This window comes from Gymnoscopelus braueri, assembly GCF_963280865.1.
Source record: "Gymnoscopelus braueri genome assembly, chromosome: 13".
Lineage (NCBI taxonomy): Eukaryota > Metazoa > Chordata > Actinopteri > Myctophiformes > Myctophidae > Gymnoscopelus > Gymnoscopelus braueri.
The window spans coordinates 53,189,951-53,209,950 of record NC_137615.1 but is presented as its reverse complement, the minus strand read 5'-3'; the positions used below and the strand labels follow the sequence as shown (position 1 = coordinate 53,209,950).

Sequence of the window (20,000 nt, the reverse complement as noted above, 5' to 3'; positions counted from 1 at the left end):
AAACTTTCAGATTTAAAATATAAAGTGTTTCCCCTATGGCCACGGATGTTATAATTATGTACGGGTTCTCAGAAGTACCTTTATTTCCCGTATTGTTGGATAAAAAGCATTTTAATCCGATTTGTGGCCATTTTCTCATAGAGAGTTATAATGTATCAGAGTGCAGTGCACCTCCCAACCGATAAGGTCGCGTAGTTGTGAGTGCATGGAGAAAATACAAAGAAAATGGCCACCGATCAGATTAAAATGCTTTTTATTGAACAACACAGAAGATACCGGTAATTCTGAGAGCCCGTACACAATTATAACATCCATGGCCATGAGGTAAGCACTTTATATTTGAAATATGAACGTTAACGTAGATGTACTGACCAAAAAGGGAAAAAGTGCAAACACTATGTTCAAGTTAATCCATGATCATGTATCAGGGCTAGTTCTCTCAAACTATTGAATTTCAAGGACCCCCCCCCCCCCCTAACTCTGACAGTGTAGAAATGTAACCAAATGGACCTTAACGGTCCATATGGTTACATTTGTTCACTGTCAGAGTTACAGACTGACTAATAGGTTGTTGTATATAGGTAACAGCTGTTCTGTCCTGTGTTGCATGCTTTGTAACTACAGTCTGTCTCAATTAAACTAGTGACTTGAGTCAAACTCCTGGTCAAATATGACTCAAGTTCAAGTGCAAGTTGTTGCAGTGAGATTTGTAGTTGTAGCCTACTTGAGTTAAGTACTTTACAATAAATACTTACTCAATGATGGTCTGTTAAATGTCCACCTCTGCTCATAGAAGCAGGTGAAAGGAGTATTTGCAGCAAAACATTACTTTAAGTTAAAGTCAAAGTAAAGGCTTGGACCCTATGACTGATATATTATTAGGCTATATATGACATTGTTATTAATACTGAGGCATTAGTATCAGTATTGTTTAATGACATGTTATATCATTAATACTGTAACTTCTGTGTTTTAAAAGCTGGTTATGTGATCCATTTTTTCAAATCTTCATCTGAAAAGTAACTAGTAACTAAAGCTATCAAATTATTCAAATACATGTAGTGGAGTAGAAAATACACTTCCCTCTGAAATGGAGGGGAGTGGAAGTATAAAGTCGCACGAAATGGAAATATAAGTCAAATGGAATGATAAGCACGCGCACCTCAACATTGTGCTTGGTACAGTAGTTGAGTAAATGTACTTAGTTACTTTCCATCTGTGCTAATTAGATGACAATTAGCCATTCACCCACTTTACATTGTAGTGAGAACCTTGTGTGACAGATATACAGATATACACATTATTATGATCACTGGGTCTCAACGTTGGTTCCGGGAACCACCGGGGGTCCAATTGGAACCCGATAGGTCTGTAACTCTGACCTCTACAAATGGAACCAAATGGACCCGTAATGGTTCCATTTGGACACTCTCAGAGTTGAATTAACACTGATGATTTTACAGTGTAGATTGGGGGGGTCCCAGAGAAAGAAAAGAAGGTATGAAATGGGGGTCCGTGGCCTAATGCATATCAAAGCGGGGGGACCTGTATATCTTACATTAAAGAGACGGTTTGTGTTAGTATAAATGGCGTCCTTTAACTTTCTACAGGAGGGTGTGGCAGCATGTCAGATATGCTGTCAGGTGAAGGAGAGAGAGAGAGATAGAGACAGAGAGAGAGAGAGAGAGAGAGAGAGAGAGAGAGAGAGAGAGAGAGAGAGAGAGAGAGAGAGAGAGAGAGAGGTAGGTAGGTCACAACTGGTTTGATAAGTTCCGCTGTCCTCACTAAGATAATGAACCTCTCCCTACACATACCTATCGCCCTCGCCACGCCCTAGTACACTAACCCAGGGTCAAATTGAACTCTAAGTGTATACACAATGTAACCAAACGGACCCCACAAATGGATACAATACTGTGTATTCCTCTTTGCCAGTGGTGGAAAAAGTACTCAAATGTTTTACTTGAGTAAAAGTATCAATACTGCAATGTAGAAGTACTCTGTTACAAGTAAAAGTCCGGAATTCAAAATGTACTTGAGTAAAAGTACAAAGGTATTGGTATCAGCATGTACTTAAGTACCAAAAGTGAAAGTACTAAAATGTTTTAAAATAGCAGATCTGCAGTACAAGCTCACAACGCGTCGCGATGTGACACGTTGTGAGCTTGTAGATCTACTATTTTCAAATAGGTATAAAATAGGGCTGAAGTGGTTAATAAATGTTTTATAATGTAATCATTTATATCTGCAAAGTAACTAGTAACTAAAGTATTCAAATAATTGTAGTGGAGAAAAAGTACAACATTTGCCTCTGAGATGTAGTGGAGAAAAAGTAAAAGTATAGACAATACTCCAGAAAAGTAAAAGTACCTCAAAATTGTACTTAAGTACGGTACTTGAGTAAGTGTACTTAGTTACTTTACACAACTGCTCTTTGCATGCAGTTTACCCACTGGGTTTGTAAGAAAGTACTTGACAAATTGAGCGTTAAAATGGTGTGAGAGATATGTTTTGAGTGTTTGTTCAGTACTAACAGGGGTCTCCCTGTCTCTCCAGCTCTTTAGTTAACCGGAAATACATTTTAAGGTCGGGATACCAATTTTATCCAATCAGAAGAGAGAACTCACACAGGATACAGGATAAACAAGTGAAACTGGAAGTAATGACACAAAAAAGTGAACGCACACAATTGAAACTGGATGGAACACTATAACATGCTGGATAAATGGGTTTTGTCTCCCGATTGGAGGAAATTAGTTAGCCTGGTAAACCCTCCCTCCGGAAATCTCATTTCCATTTGATTTCAGGAGTGCTGAAATCAAATGGAAATGAGATTTCCGGAGGGAGGGTTTACCAGGCTAGAAATTAGTATCCCACCTGAAAATGCTTTTTGGCCTCGTCAGGGCCCTCGTCGATGTCTAGAACTGTGTTTCTCAACGTGGCGCCCAGGGACCCCCAGAGGGGGTCCCCAGCTAAATGATTGATAGATAGTTAGGAACAAAATGGACCCTTACAGGTCTGTAACTCTGAGAGTGTACAAATGGAACCAAATGGACCCTTACAGGTCTGTAACTCTGAGAGAGTACAAATGGACCCTTACAGGTCTGTAACTCTGAGTGTACAAATGGAACCAAATGGACCCTTACAGGTCTGTAACTCTGAGAGTGTACAAATGGAACCAAATGAACCCTTACAGGTCTGTAACTCTGAGAGTGTACAAATGGAACCAAATGGACCCTTACAGGTCTGTAACTCTGAGAGAGTACAAATGGACCCTTACAGGTCTGTAACTCTGAGAGTGTACAAATGGAACCAAATGGACCCTTACAGGCCTGTAACTCTGAGAGTGTACACATACACATAGAACCAAATGGACCCTTACAAGTCTGTAACTCCGACAGTATACAAATGGAACCAAATGGACCCTTACAGGTCTGTAACTCTGAGAGTGTACACATACACATAGAACCAAATGGACCCTTACAAGTCTGTAACTCCGACAGTATACAAATGGAACCAAATGGACCCTTACAGGTCTGTAACTCTGAGAGTGTACACATACACATAGAACCAAATGGACCCTTACAAGTCTGTAACTCCGACAGTATACAAATGGAACTATACTGTCAGAGTTATGGGGGTCCGTGCGTGTACAAACTGCTGGTCCTTGAAATAAAGAAAGGTTTGAGAACCACTGGTCCAGTAGCAGTGAGGTTCTCAGGGACCCTGTACAGTCAGGGGCCCTGTACAGTCAGGGGTCCTGTTGGTACAGTCAGGGGCCCTGTTGGTACAGCCAGGGGGCCCATAGATGTCACACTGTATCCATTGTCACAAGCCTGGGCAAATTAATGACCGACACGGCACAGGGCAGCTCCATCAGACAGGCCGTCACCTTAGCAATTGATTGTCATACAAATAATGACAGTGTACAAACACATGACTGTGTTTTTGGCATTGAACATTGGAACATGTACAAATATCTGTTTGGCTTTTAGGCTTTGTAAACAACAATTAATTGTACAGGGCAGATAATATGGCAAGTAATTAAAAAATTCAAAGAATTGACTGACTGAATGCACTGGTACCGTACTTAATAATTTCATACTTTCACAAAAGGAAAGAAAAGCAGTGAGCAAACAGCCAGAGCATAAACAGTCACAGAGTGACACAACACTGTTACAAAAACAGTCAGTGAGCGACAGTGACACGTTTTTAAAAACATAGAAATTTGGCACAAAGAACATTCAGTATGTGGATATGACGCTGGGTCCTGCCTCACTGCAACAGAGAGGATTTAGATACCTTAAATCAGTGGTTCTCAAAGTAGGGTCTACTCTGGGGACCCCCAGGGGTCCTCAACGGGGTTCCAGGGGATCCTCAGCTAAACTGTTCATAGTCAGGAACCAAATGGACCCTTACAGGTTCCCAAATGGAACCAAACGGACCCTTCCGGGTCCATTTGCACACTCTCGGAGTTATGGGGGTTAGTGGGGGTCCTTGAAATGTAAAACTTTGAGAACCAGTGCCTTAAATATAGACCTGTAACTAACCAATAATCATGGCAGCCATATTGGCAAGAAATTGGGCCACTTCCTTACTTCCTTCACAAGTGTTACCAATGATACTAATTAAGCCTCTGTTCCATTTAGTATAGCAGAGCCTGTCTAGTGGGTCAACGACAACATGCACAATAGCAGCACCCTGACTCCGTTGGACCTGAACAATCTGGGAACCCATCGTCAAATAAAAAGGAAAAACAGCGCCCCCAGCGTTTTTCACTTGCGAAGCTCTGAATCTGTTCTTGAGAGATTAGGACCTGAATGGAACACAACCTTAATTAGTATCATTAATAACACATGTGAAGGTGTTACTAATGATACTGGCCCGATATCTTGCCAGTATGGCGTGGAGCCTAGCACCTGATGTGCTGCAAGTGCGCCTGTGAGTTGGCAGAGACCGTCCTGTCTGTCTCCGCCACCTGCAGACGATACCTAGGCCACTGGTTCTCAAAGTGGGGTCTGGGGACCCCCAGGGGTCCTTGAGGGGGTTCCAGGGGTTCACCCAGCAAAATGAGGAACAGTTTAAACACGTCAGCCTTTTTTTATACTTCAGCTTTAGTTATTTTTGAGAATTTGTTTTTGTCAAATGTTGACAAACAAACACATCTTCTATTATGGGCCCCTAGCTCAAAATATTTTCATATGGGGTCCGCAGCCAAATATATTTTAATTTGGAGGTCCTTGACATGAAAATGTTTGAGAACCACTACATTACTGTAGGTCCAGGGAGGGTGCTGGGTGGTTGTAGTAGGGTGCTGACTATTGAAAGTTGTTAATCTACTATTAACAAAAACTAAATGAGTCATTAGTAAGTACTTGACTAATAGCTTGTTCATGATCAATCAACTATTTATACATAGTTTGAAATGAATTTAGCCAGCTATTAACAAACATTTACAGGACATTAATAACCAATGAACTAACTTGTGAATGATCCATTAAGTATTCATAAGGGGTTGTTATGAGAGCATAGACCTGACCCATGCTGAGCAAGCACCTTTTGCGACGGTGGCAACAGGTGGCAGGTGCCAACAGACAGTAGTAAGGTTAAACACCTTATGCACTTTAATAAGTCTAAGTCGACAGATCTTATTGTATGTACACAGTCGAATCCTGATTGTTAATTTATACTTGGCTTATACTTTATATACTTTACCGTACCTTTGTAACTCTGAGAGTGTGCAAATGCAACCAAATGGACGCTAACGGGGCGATTACGTTTGAGTACGTTTTGATTACTCAGAGTTCAATTGAAACTTTGTGTTTTCTCTGCACTGATACATATGAATGACTCCTTTTCAGCACCCAACGGGGTGGCGGAATCCTACTAATGCCGCTCCACCCTCCCCATTCTGTGGCTGTAATCTTCCTGCTGCAGGTTTTGATGGGTGTAAATAGACATGATAACACGCTGTAATCCCAGGTAGTTGGACTGGATCGGCAGGGGGGGGGGGGTGTCTCTCCCTCAAGTTGCAACAGGCTCCGCAGACCAGAAACCCATTCAAATGCAACAAATTATATACGCACACACAACACTCTGTCTTGAAGGGGGAAAGGAGTGATCAGGCAGTCTCATCAAAATAAGAGTTTGTAAGAGAACACATAATTATACGTATAGTGTAGGGTCGGAATCAACAATCAAATGCAAAGACTTTATTTGTACCATATTCAATCGCACAGAAAATGCAGGGTTTGATTCCCGCACCCGGCCTAGTGTGGAAGGCACACCCACACACACGTCACACACACACACTTGGACTGACATGCACAAGGACACTTTTGGCACCTTTGGGTGCGTGGACTTAAGTGCAATTACACAAATACACATCACATCATGCAACACAACATGATTTGCAGATACAATGAAAGGACCGCAATGGAAATAAGCCGCTGGCTTTTTTGTGTCTCTCCTTTTGATAATGGTGTGACAATGTACAGTATGCCATTTTGCATGTTTTACTATCAATAAAGAGGTGAAAGTCAGAGCCCAGGCCCAAGGGCCCCAAGCCTTTGCATTTCTAGTCAGAGGGCTTAGTCATTCATGTCACTATCAGAGCACCCAAAAATCCCACTGCAAACTGAAGGAATAGCCTAAACATTCACTTTACTTTGTAGATGTTACAAGAGAAGCCTTTATAAGTGCATGTTATCCATGTTTATAGGACTTTAGAAAGGCATGCAAAAAAGCAAGTGCAAAACTGCATTGGAATCTTTAAACCCTGTTGAAATGCAGGTGTGTTAATATGGTGTAGGCGTTCTGTGTAGCCAATGCATGTGTGCTGTAGATCCTCTTGCAGTTGAAAATAGAACCTATTTTCACATGAACTATTTAACTAGTTATTGTGACTGCAAGTCAGTGTACCTGTAATACAAGAACGCTTTCCCCAAAACACAGTCGCCCCGGGTCAAGTCCGGCGACTTCGGAACGGTCGCCACCAGGTATATCTAAACGTAACCTCAGTAAAACTATGCCTAAACCTAAACTAATTTCTAACCTTAACCTCAGCAAAACAAACACAAAATACAAGAACCGCTTTTTGGGCAAGCATTCCAGTTACAGTACCTGTACCTGCCCGGGGTGGATGGGGGGGGGGGCTTTTTACAAGTCCGTACCAGGGGTCCTTTGTCTCATAATCCACCTCTGAGAAAATGCTGTTTTGTTGTGAAGATATTGACGTCAAAAGTGGACATATGGAAATGTTTTGACCACAGTTTGAAATCAGCCTGCTCAGGAGGCGCTAAATGCAACCCTTTCACTGTATTTCTTATTTACACTCTTTAAAAGGTTATTATTGTTCAGTCATAGCATCATATGCTAGCTATGGTCTTCTCTATCAGGTTTCTAAGCCATTGGTTCTCAAAGTGGGGTCCGGGGACCCCCAGGGGTCCTTGGGGGGGTTGCAGGGGGTCCCCAGCAAAATGTGTTATAGCATCACAATAATTTTAACCTTTTATACTTTGGCTATTCAAAAATAGCAGATATACAAGCTTATAGCGCGGCACCGAGTGCTGCGATATGAGCTTATAGATCTGCTATTTTTGAAAAATCGTGAAAATGTTTGAATATATGTTTGAATATATATCTTTTAAAGCGAACATTTGTAACTCAAATCTTTGCTTCTGGGGGTCCCTGGAGCAAAATATTTGAGATGGGGGTCCACGGCCAAATAGATATCATTTTGGGGGTCCTTGACATGAAAAAGTTTGAGAACCACTGCTCTAAGCAACATAGGGAGCAGGTAAAGGGAGTACTTGTATTCAGAAATCAGGGAAAGGGGTCTTGAATTCTAGAAAATGTTTGTGCGCACCCATATTGCCGCTAGTGGTGAGGATTTAATTGAGATTTTCTAGTTTGTATTTGCTTGATCATTTCTTACTCACCTGATTGATTGAAACCTGACACTCATTTAAGTGCAACTTTGATATCGTTGCTGTCGGGTGGTAGACCTTGAGTGTCCAAAACCGTTCCTTTTGTAAAATTATTATTTTAAAAACGTTTTAAAGTAGTGAAAATATTCTCACTACCTCTGTCTGTGCGGCACTCTTGGAAAACATTATATAAAAAAAAAAAACATATACTATGGAGATACAAGGTTTCTGCCTGACAGCAAATATATGAACACTGCAGCATAGGAAAAGGGTGAGCTGTGTATATGCTGTTTCTAAATGATTACAGATGTGACTTTCCATTGTTTTGACTGGCAAATTGGCTTTTGCAGCTTGAAAGAATGAATTTGTTTAACAGATAGTGAAAGTCGGCCTTTGTATGAAGCACTGTTTACACTGTAGCCTATACCAGCACACCTGCAGTTCCATGGATATATACCTCTGGATCCAGTAGTAACCAGTGGCGTAAAGTAACTAAGTACATTTACTCAAGTGCTGTACTTAAGTACACTTTTGAGGTATTTTTTACTTTACTGGAGTATTTCCAATATGCACTACTTTTACTTCTACTCCACTACATCTCAGAGGCAAAAATATATTTTACTCCACTACAGTTATTTGAGAACTTTAGTTACTAGTTACTTTGTAGATTATTACAAAATATACATTAACCACTTCAGCCCTATATACATTTTGGGCATTTGAAAATAGCCGATCTACAAGCTCACAATGCGTCGCGATGCGACACATTGTGAGCTTGTAGATCTGCAATTTTTTTTTAAATGGCATTAGACATTTTATGTACGTACATTCTGCATAAGGAGTACTTTCTACTTTTGGTACTTTAAGTACATTTTGATACCAATATAACAGAGTATTTCTACATTGCAGTATTGATACTTTTACTTAAGTACACAATGTGAGTACTTTTTCCACCACCGGTAGTAACCCATGTCCCTATTTGACACCAAAACCCAGCCGTGTCTGGCCTGGGAATATGGCAGGACACCTACTGGTGGACAAATAGCACTCCCTGAAGCTCATAAACTGCAGCATTTCTCATCCTGAGCCAAGTGGGGATTGGCTCTTGGATGATGTATTTGATCTGGCATTGCATGAGGGAGACCTGGGTTCAGACATCACAGGTTTACGTGTGTGTGTGTGTGTGTGTGTGTGTGTGTGTGTGTGTGTGTGTGTGTGTGTGTGTGTGTGTGTGTGTGTGTGTGTGTGTGTCTAAAACTGTTACTTTTCAGGATTCAAATTCAGAATTAGCCTAAAATAGCAGATCTACAAGCTCAAAACACGTCGTGTGTTGCACTTGTAGATCTGCCGTTTTTGCTACTTTTGTGTGACACTGTAGTATGACGAAGTATGCAGCATTAATTTACAAAAAACAAGATCATAAAAAGTTAAAATATGGAGAGGTTTCTGCCCGACAGCAACGATATGTAGTAGCAGGTATGTATGAGGTTAGACCAATAGCATCATGCAGATGTGTACATGCAGATGTGTACATAAACATGTAGCAGGTGCAGTCAGTGTAAATGGGGTGCAGTTTCACTAGAACAGTAACATAACAGATATTATCTGCTTCTCTACAACACTGTTTCACAAGCAAACATTTTTGAAAATAATGTAATACATATTCAAAATAATCCATAAATAAAGAAATAGTTAATTTTAAAAAATATTTTAAGAAATAGTGAAGATTAAAAAAAATAAATAGCTGATCTACAAGCTGACAGCGCGCCACATTGCGACGCGCTGTCAGCTATTTTCAGATTTTTCACAATTAAATAGGGCTCAAGTTTGGGTCCCAGGGACACCCCAAATGTATCTTTTGGGTCAGCCTGAGGAAGGTCGTCACTGACCCAAACGTTGCTTCTTCAAGATGTCTTCTTGATGTTCACTGTATTTTGCCCATAGCACCTGCTTTAAGTCTTTGGAATCTAGGTGTGCAAATCGTTTTTTTTAGCAGTCAAATCAGGACATAAAGGTTAAGAAGTGCAGGTTGAACATTCCTCCTCTCTGCAGTCATAGAGAGCAGGGATAGGTGAGAGCAGTGGAACTCTCCCCTGGATGTATCTAGTCCTGTCAGGAAGGTTGGCACCGGGCCAACGGAACACGATTTGGGCCCAGCGTATGCCGGGAAGCACGTTTTCTGCAGAATGCAACCCCCCTTTACACACACGCACACACACGCACACAGTGGTGGAAAAAGTACTCAGTACATTACTTAAATGAGTAAATGTACAAAAGTATTGTTATCAAAATGTACTTAAAGTACCAAAAGTAAAAGTACACACACACTTCCATATGCACACACACGCCCTATGACTCAACACTGTAGTGTTCTGGTTTCAATTTGAGCCCCTCTCTCTCTCTCTCTCTCTCTCTCTCTCTCTCTCTCTCTCTCTCTCTCTCTGTGGATGATGATCTCAGATGTTACAGTTTCTCTGCAGAGACAAAAACATTGCTTTGGGTGTGTGTGTGTGTGGGGGGGGGGGGGGTTGGGGGGGTAATCTAGTGATTAAAACTCAGTGGTTCTCCACCTTGTTCTAGCTGCAGGACCACTAGCATCAGGGCCCGCCCGTCCCATGCCGTGTTAAGTGGTCAGATTGGTGGGCCGCGTGCATTTTCACAGCACGTTTATTTGAATGGTCAATCAATCGATTGTTCTGCTTTTTTGTTCTCTTTTTTGTAATGTTATTATCAATGAAATCTTATTGTTTTGCCAATTATTTAGAGGCCCACAGTTTGCAATATCCTCACAGATTATGTATCAACAAATCAACATGAACACATTCTAATACAGTGTTTTTTTTAAATAATCGACTAAATTGATTGGTGTGATTAACCACCTGACGGGACATTGAGGACATTGAGTAGTGATGACTATGAGAACCACTGTTCTATAGGAGGTGATAGCAGCTCCAAATGTTTCTGCTTTTCATGTCAAATGTGAACCAGATGCTGAAGGAAATGTGACAAGCATTGTTCTCATGGCATTTAGCAAGCCTGGCCTTCTTGATTTAAAGCTGTATTATTGTCAACAAAATGTTATTTTGTCCAATCTGTATGGTAGAGTATGATAATAAAACAATATAACTGATACAATTACGGTGGTTGTATTTGGTTTCCCTGCTCTTCTATTGAGACATTTATAGTAGATCCTGTGTCTAGGTTGGACACAATCCTGTTTCTGGTTTGACACGAAGTTTGACCTGAAGGTCAAAGTAACATTTCTCACCTGAGCAAGCAAGGCTCTGTTAGCTTAGTTGTAAAAATGTCAGCGCGCAACACAGGAGATCTGGGTTCAAATGTACTGTCATTTTAACTCTTACGGGTACATTTTTGATTTTTTTTTTGAAAAAAAAAAAAAAATTATTTTTTTGACAAAAAATAATATCTGTATTACTGTTCAAGCAGACTGTAACAAACACATCTGTAAGTAAATTGTTGATTCTGGACTTATTTTGATTTTCAGTATGTACAAATGGCTGCTGTTAATCTGTATTACTTTTCAAGCAGACTGTAACAACCATATATTTTAAGTAAACGGTTGGTTCTCAACTTATTTTGTTTCCAGAGTGCATTTTTTCCTTGTGTGAACCTCAACACAGGATTTAAGAATCCCAGGCCTAAAATAACTGTCAAATTAGCTAGATAAGAGAGAAAAAACGAATAAAAAACTCATTTTGCGCGTGCACGATTTTGGTTTTCACAATACCCCTGGCCCTCGGCTTGGTACCCGAGACATAATTTGGCCCTTGGGGAAAAGTAATTGGGGAACCCTGGTGTATTGCATGTGTCTTTGAGCACCACAAGGTCGAGATCTCTCTCCTTATCTCTACTTTAGGCATTTCCAGGTGGCAGTGGTGGGAAAAGTACTCCTTTTTTTCTACTTAAGTAAAAGTATCAATACTGCAATGTAGAAATACTCTGTTACAAGTAAAAGTCCCGAATTCAAAATGTACTTGAGTAAAAAGTACAAAAGTATTGGTATCAAAATGTACTTAAAGTATCAAAAGTAAAATAGCAGATCTACAAGCTCACAACGTGTCGCGATGTGACGCGTTGTGAGCATGTAAATCTGCTATTTTCAAATAGTCTAGGTATAAAATAGGGCTAAAGTGGTTAATATATGTTTTATAATGTAATAATTTATATCTGCAAAAAGAAATTGTGGAGTAAAAGTACAATATTTGCCTCTGAAATGTAGTGGAGTAGAAGTAAAAGTATATACAATTGAAAATACTCCAGTAAAGTAAAAGTACCTAAACATTTTACTTAAGTAGCCTACAGTACTTGAGTAAATGTACTTAGTTACTTTACACCACTGCCTCTCACTTTAATCCACTGAACAATTTGATGCAGATAAATGGGAACTTAAAGTTTACTACGTTAGCTCCATTGAAGTGAAAACACAATGGATTCATTGATCATTAAGATAAACATGCTCTGGCAATGAACGCTTTTGAGATTTCCAAGTGCAATCCCTGATCCAGAAAAGGTTAGAAACCACTTCCCTATATAATTAGTTGACTGGCGTACCCCAGGGCTCTATACTAGGCCTGCTCCATGTCCCCCTCTACACTAAATATCAATGCGCCGTGAGCTTGTACTGTAGATCTGCTATTTTTTGCAGAATAGGGTGGCCAGGGTTCATATGTGGTTAGTTGTGATGTTGTTTACAACACTGTAATTGCAAGATACAGTATGTTGTAATGTCAACGAGACTCATCTGCTTCAAATAAAGATCTTAATAATAAATAGAGGAACAAGTTTGAACAGCTCTGGGTCTCTGCAGTCTGCACTGCATCCCTGCAGGCGCTAAGTCTCCTCTCTATGCAAATCATCACAGAGACACTGCCAACTCCCACACTGAAAAAAACAAGCTAAAATAGCCGATCTACAATCCGATCTAGAGAGCTTGTTGATCTGCTAGTTTTGCTGTTTTTGAAAATTCATTCAGAAGCTGTTCAGAGGCTCGTGACGGAGCAGAACTCAGGAGTCAGGTAGATTCTCTGACAGATTGACATATTTGGCAGAGAGAGTGGTTTTGTAAGAGAGAGAGAGAGAGATAGCCACCGGTTTGGTCGTGACAGCATTGTCCCTTTCTAAAGCACCCTTGAGCAAGGCAGTGAATCCACAGTAAAATCCCCCAGTGTTTTATCCATTTAGTTGCTGTCGGGTGGAACCCTTGTTTGTCCAAAACCTTAAAACAAATAAAAATAAAAGCTTTTAAAATATTTAAAATATTGCGATGCGAGGCGTTGTGAGCTTGTAGATCAGCTATTTTCACTACATTTGTGTGACACTCTTGCAGGGGCGTGCTGGGACCAAAATTAAGCTCTGGGATTTGCTGCGTTTTAACCATAGAGGTATAATATAACTAGAGGGCGGATTGCCCCGCCCCCAGCTATCATTTCAATGAATGTGCTCAGTGGCGTTTTGAAGCACCCGGAAACCTGCCGGAAGTAGAATTATTGGTTTGATTTTGTACCCCCATAGAGTTATGAGCATGCGCACTAGTGTCCTTTTTGCGTTCTACGGCAGCCCGTGTGTCAAGGATTGAACGCGATATATTTATTAAATACACTCGAGATGCCTATGTATAACTAAATGCATATGTGTTTATGTATAATATGTTTACATATTTATATCTATATATATAAATATCTCTCAGCATGTTTTGCGCGTGCATGTATTTCTCCCCGCCTGCAGTTCCAGCTTTGGCCACTGGGGTGGCAGCTTCAATGTTTCTCAGCAACTCTGGGGGCTTGGTTTTAACCCAGCAACCCTATGTAAATTGCGCCACTGCTGATAAACGTCCCAGCCCAACAGTAATGTAACTAATAATTGGGCCGCGCGACCCGGAAATTACCGTAATAATCCTAAAACGGTGGCCCACCGGCCGTCTGGCGGCCCGTAAATGGCGAAATCCCGAATTTCCCAGTGGCCAGCACGTCCCTGCACTCTTGTATGATGAAGTAGGGCTTTCATTTACGAAAAAAATATGATTCGAAACTTGGAGATATAAGGTTCTGCCTGACAGTCACGATTTGTAACTTATAGATTGTACAAAATTGTACACTCTTGCTTGGAGTTAAATTAACATGTATCCTTGAGACAGCACAGTCACCACACAGGACTCAAGATATGAATTGTATGGGCTGGAAGGCTGGAAGAACAAAGAGAAAAAACAAACAGCTTATATCCATTGTGGTTCTCAGTCAACACAGACAGACATTACATGACGTGACAAGGCAAGACGGTTAACACAGGACAGGTAGACTAGCAGGTTATTATAAAACAAACAGGCATTGCATAATATGTAGCAGACCTTTTTATTTTTTCCTATGGAGTGTTTTTCAGTTTGTTGTGCTCCAAACTAGTCTAGCTAGTAGCTACAACCAATGGAAGCATTTTTACACCATGTTCAGGGTCCTATACTGTAGGCTATTGTTTCCGTAGGAGGCGAGACACAAGGGAGCGCTTGTTTTCGGCGGAGGCGACGGAGGTGCGCCGTCTGAAGCAGACTTGAGACACGAGAGGCACCGCCGAGCGAGCTTAGGCGAGCGAGTCCCTGTGCCGAAGGTTGCAAAGTCTGCTTCAGCCGACTTAGCGATGGGGACAGAATTGCAAATCCTCGTCCCCCCTAGATTCGGTACCTCCGACATGTCTACACCGCCTCGCACGCGGTCCAAGTGAACACAGCCGAGCACTCCCTATCCCCCCTTTCAGCCAATCACAAGCCGCGTCTCGCATCCTACGAAAACAATACTGCATACTGTAGGCAGGCTTGTGTGGAACGCATCCTTTTGCTTTGAAATGGACTTGAGGTCATGTGATCACACACTGCGGCTCACTGTGCTAGCTCATAGCTCAGAGTTACTACAGGGGGGCCGCCAAATCTTTGTGTGAATCTTTGCATTTATTTGGTTAGTGGTTAATGAAAAAATAAATACAAAGATCTATCTTTGCATCTATTTATCTATTTTTTACAAAGACCTAGCATCCCTATTCTGGGGTGAATATTCACCAAAAATAGCAGATCTACAAGCTTGTAAGGAAAAGGAAAACGTTTTTTCCTGTGTACAAATAGAACCACATTTGGTTCCATTTGTACACTCTCAGAGTTATGGGGGTCCTTCAAATTGAAACGTTTGAGAACCACTGCGCTACACTTTAGACTTTAGTATCATTGGTAACACCTGTGAAGGAAGCCCAATTTACATGCTTGGCCCAATTTCTTGCCAATATGGCTGCTGTGGATAGAGCATAGCCAGACCCCTGAGACCCCAAACGATGCCCCTTGGCGTGGTTATAGGGTGAAAGTGTGTTCTGGTAGAAAGTGAGATGAAAAACGAGGAATGCTTCTGATCAGATGAGGTGTGTGTAATAGAGCTGGCAGCCAGCGTGGGAATGTGGATTCCAGTGAAAGGTGTGCCGTGCTATCTGCTCTCTCTAGGTGTCATACCTACACATAATTAACTGTTTAGCAGCACATTATGACGTTCTGCTTGGAATCAATCTGTGTTAAACTGTCTCATTGTCAGTGACACCAACCGGCGGTTCCCAAACATAGGGTCGCGGACTCATTTAGGTGTTTTTACTCCCCAAAAAATTACTATTTTTTTAATGTTTACAAATGATAATAACAATGTTTAACCTTTACTTGATTAATTAATACATTTATTTTTCTAATATTTTCAGAAATTAAAACTAAAGTAAATATTTAAAACATTTTCAAAATGTTAGATTTTTTGGTGACACCACGTGTCACGATGCAACACATTGTGAGCTTGTAGATCTGTTATGTTCACTACTGTAAAGTAACTAAGTACATTTACTCAAGTACTGTACATGAGTAACATTTTGAGGGATTTTTACTTTACTGGAGTATTTCCAATTTGCAGTACTTTTACTTCTTCTCCACTACATCTCAGAGGCAAATATTATACTTTTACTCCACTACAATTATTTGAAAACTGTAGTTACTAGTTACTTTGTAGATTTTGATTATTATTACAAAACATACATTAACCACTTCAGCCCTATATACATTTCGGCCGATCTACAAGCTCACAATGCGTTGCGATGCGACGCATTGTGAGCTTGTAGATCTGCTATTTTTAAAAGATTTTTATACATTTCATACATTTGAAAACTTGTGAAATGGACATTCTGCATAATGAGCACTTTCTACTTTTGGTACTTTGAGTTCATTTTGAATACTTTGTAAGTACTTTGTACTTTTACTCAATTAAATTCTGAATTTCTGACTTTTACTTGTAACAGAGTATGTCTACAACATTACAGTATTGATACTTTTACTTAAGTAATACATTTGAGTACTTTTTCCACCACTGCACCTGACCATGGTGTCACCAGTTCAAATAGGCCCTGAAGCTACTTTCTAAATCACTGTGCAGGTTTATGAGTATAGAGCTGGGTGGGTCCACTTGTTTTCAAACTGATTGTCTGGTGTCACTTTGTCACCCGAGACATTTACATCCTGGTGTAAACTTGTCAATCTACTGGTTGACAACTAGTACTGCCTGAAGCTCAAAACGCAATCCATTCTCTGCCCAAACAGGCTTTGCTACAGTAATATCTCAAGGCAGATTAAAGTGAAAAAAAAATCTGATTTGATTCCCAGGTTGGACATGAAAGTTGCAGATTAAAGCTTTAAAATCATGTTTTAAATTCATGAAAATTAGTTCCGGAGTGCAGCTTTATTGCTCACAAAGGTTTGTGTAAACCTCTTTGAAATGTGTTATAAAAAATAAACGTGCCTTGCCTTGCACTGGGCTGTGTGCTGCATGCAGGGCCTTGCTTTGTGGTTTGTACAGCTACTGAACTCAGAGCTGTGTGGAAAAAGTACTCACATTGCAAAAGTAAAAGTCCTGTGTTCAACATTTTACTTGAGTAAAAGTACAAAAGTATATTCAACATCACTTGCGGTACCAAAGGAAAAGTACTCATTATGAATAATCCATTTCACAATTTCTTTCACAGTTTTCACTTTCACTTTTTTTAGCCGATCTATAAGCTCACAATGTTTTGTAATAATAATCTAAATCTGCAAAGTAACCAGTAAGCCACTAACTGGGACTGCAGCAGGGTTAGAATATCGATGCTGTCGGGCAGAAACCTCTTATCTCCGTATTTGAACTTTGTTGTGTTTTTTTCATAAATGAACGCCCTACTTGATCACACTACAGCGTCACACAAAAGCATCAAAAGTAGCAGATCTACGAGCTCGAAACGTGGCGCGAAGCGACGCGTTTCGAGCTTGTAGATCTGCTACTTTTGATGCTTTTGAATTTGAATCTTGAAAAGTAACAGTTTTGGATACATGAGGTTTCCACCCGACAGAGACAATATCAAGCACAGCCCCATTGTGACAGCAGTGCATTCCATACATTGTCACACCCAAGCATGTGAGTGTATGTTCTTAGATCAGTGTGTATCAGTTGTATTGGAGTCTTTCATTGCACCTACAGTATGTTGGCTTTACAGCTGACATGTGTTGGACTGAGTGTCACAAAGGTTGTTGAGTGTTCACATCAGCCCGTTCAAAGCGGGAACACATCTGTGTAACCACTTTATCCATTATTCTATACTTTGGCTATTCAAAAATAGCAGATGTACAAGCTCATAGTGCGGCATCGAGTGCAGCGCTATGAGCTTGTTGATCTGCTATTTTTGAAAAATAGTGAAACTTTTATGCAAATATTTGAATATATATTTATTTTAAAGGGAACATATTTTACTCAAATCTTTGCTTCTGGGGGTCCCTGGAACGAAATATTTTGAGATCTAATACAAATACATTTTGGGGGTCCTTGACATGAAAAAGTTTGAACACCACTGATATACATATGTTTTTTTCAAAGTTAGAGTTTGGAGTTAGAGTTTTGAAGACATTTGTAGAATCCCTCAGAAGCAAAGATTTGAGTTACAAATGTTCACTTTATAAATATATATATCTTCAAAGATTTGCAAACATTTTCACGATTTAAAAAAAATAGCAGATCTATGAGCTTGTAGATCTGCAATTTTTTTTATAGCCAAAGAAATCAAAAAATGACACAGATGTGTTCCCGGTCTTAATGTGTTAACTTGATCTCATATTTCTTTCGGTTGAAAAAAATGAGTTAAAGCTCTATATTCTGAGATTAATCATTGCTATAGAGTGTTTATTCTGTAACAGGAGTGTTGCATAAAGGGTGGGGACAGTCTGGGGAGATGGAACAGTTGCAGCTGTGAGGAGCACACAAATCCATACTACAGTAGGTGGAGTTGAGATCCACCTATTAGCTTACTGGAACACTTGACAATTTGGTTTAGAGCGTAGGTCATTTTTATTTTTTATTTGTTTGTTTGTTTACACATGATCTCAAATTCATGTTTCAGTTGTTCACCCAAAATAATACTTATTTTCTATCAATTACACACCCCATGAAGCCTTGAATTCAGGGAGATGTTTTTGCTTTTGACACATTCCTGAGCCAATGATGACCGGGTGTATTTCCGGTAGGAGACTCAAAGTGTCAACTTTGAGTTTCCTGGTTTTTACCGGATACATTAGCATCTTTCCGCTGGTCATCAAATTATTGGCTTAGGAATGCGACAAAAACAAAAAAAATCTCCATGAATTTAAGGCTTCATGTGGTGTGTAATAGAAAATAATAATTTTTTGGGGTGAACTATCCCTTTAAACCCTCAATACTTAGTGTACTTGATGTACTTTTTTTTGTTTCCTCTGCACCAAATCTCTTCGCCGAAAATAGCCAATCTACAAGCTCACAACGTGTCGCATGCAGCGCAATGCGTTATGAGCTTGTAGATCTGCTATTCTCAGCGAATCCACCCCCCCCAGAATAGGGATGCTAGGATTCAAGTGTTTAATGTAAAAAAGCATATTAAAAAAGTTACCGTCATTCAAAGATTGGCCCTGTAGGACCCGCTTAGGGGCTCCACGGCCAAATACTGTACATCATTTTGGGGGTCCTTAATGGAGAAGTTGGAGCACCACTGATAAAGCAACATACTGTTAGGATTTAGAAAATGTTGGATTTACATATGTATTTGGCCGCGGACCCCCATCTCAAAATGTTTTGTTCCAGGGACCCCCAGAAATGTTCGCTTCAAAACATATATTCAAAGATTTGCACAAACTTTCAAGATCTTTCAAAAATAGCAGATCTACAAGCTCATAGCACGGCACTCTGTGCTGCGTTATTATCTGTTTTTTGTTTTTTTCGTAATTCAATGCCCTACTTCGTCATACTACAGTACAGTATCACACAAAAGTAGCAAAAATAGCCGCTCTTCAAGCTCACAACACTTGGCCTCGCGATGCGTTGTCTGCTATATAGATCTGCAATTTCTTTTTAATGTGTGTGTGCATGTCTTTATATTTATAAATATTCAACCAATGAAAAGTATACACTATTAACAAGAGCTTGCGGCTAAATAATAAGTACATTGGATCCACACCATATCCTGAAAACAGTGAAAAGTCAAAAGGTTTTCCACCCTACAGCGACGATATAATAAAAGCCTAATTGCCTTGTACATCATTTCCATAGTTGGCCGTTGATATTATCAGGACCAGAGCTTTTTTATCATTATATAAAATAAGTACTTTTCAACTTCACTAGGTGTCCTTAAATTGAACAAAGATGTTGTTAACTGTGTGGTTAACTCAAAGATAGAACAGTAAGTTGGATATATCTAAAGGCTAACACATGTAACAAGTATGCAGTATGCACCCGAGATCTGACCCCTGGGGTGCGCCACACCTCGTCAATGCATCAATTATCAACAGATTTAATAAGAAACATTTCAACCAACTGGCTAGATTATTTTAACCCATTAAAGGGATAGTTCACCCAATTTTTGTTTTCTTCTATGGATTAGTCTTGAATTTATGGATATTTTTGTCTCATTCCTAAGCCAATAATTTGATGACCAGCAGACCGGTAGGCAGCGGTTCCGGTAGGAGACACAAAGGAGGCTCCTACCGGAACCGCTGCCGGT

The 20,000-nt window shown here is 40.1% G+C and overlaps 1 protein-coding gene across 1 annotated transcript in view; it reads left to right on the top strand.

The window, feature by feature from the left end:
* ppl (periplakin) overlaps window positions 1–20,000 on the top strand; it is a 54,688-nt gene that overhangs the window by 339 nt on the left and 34,349 nt on the right. The window lies entirely within an intron of this gene.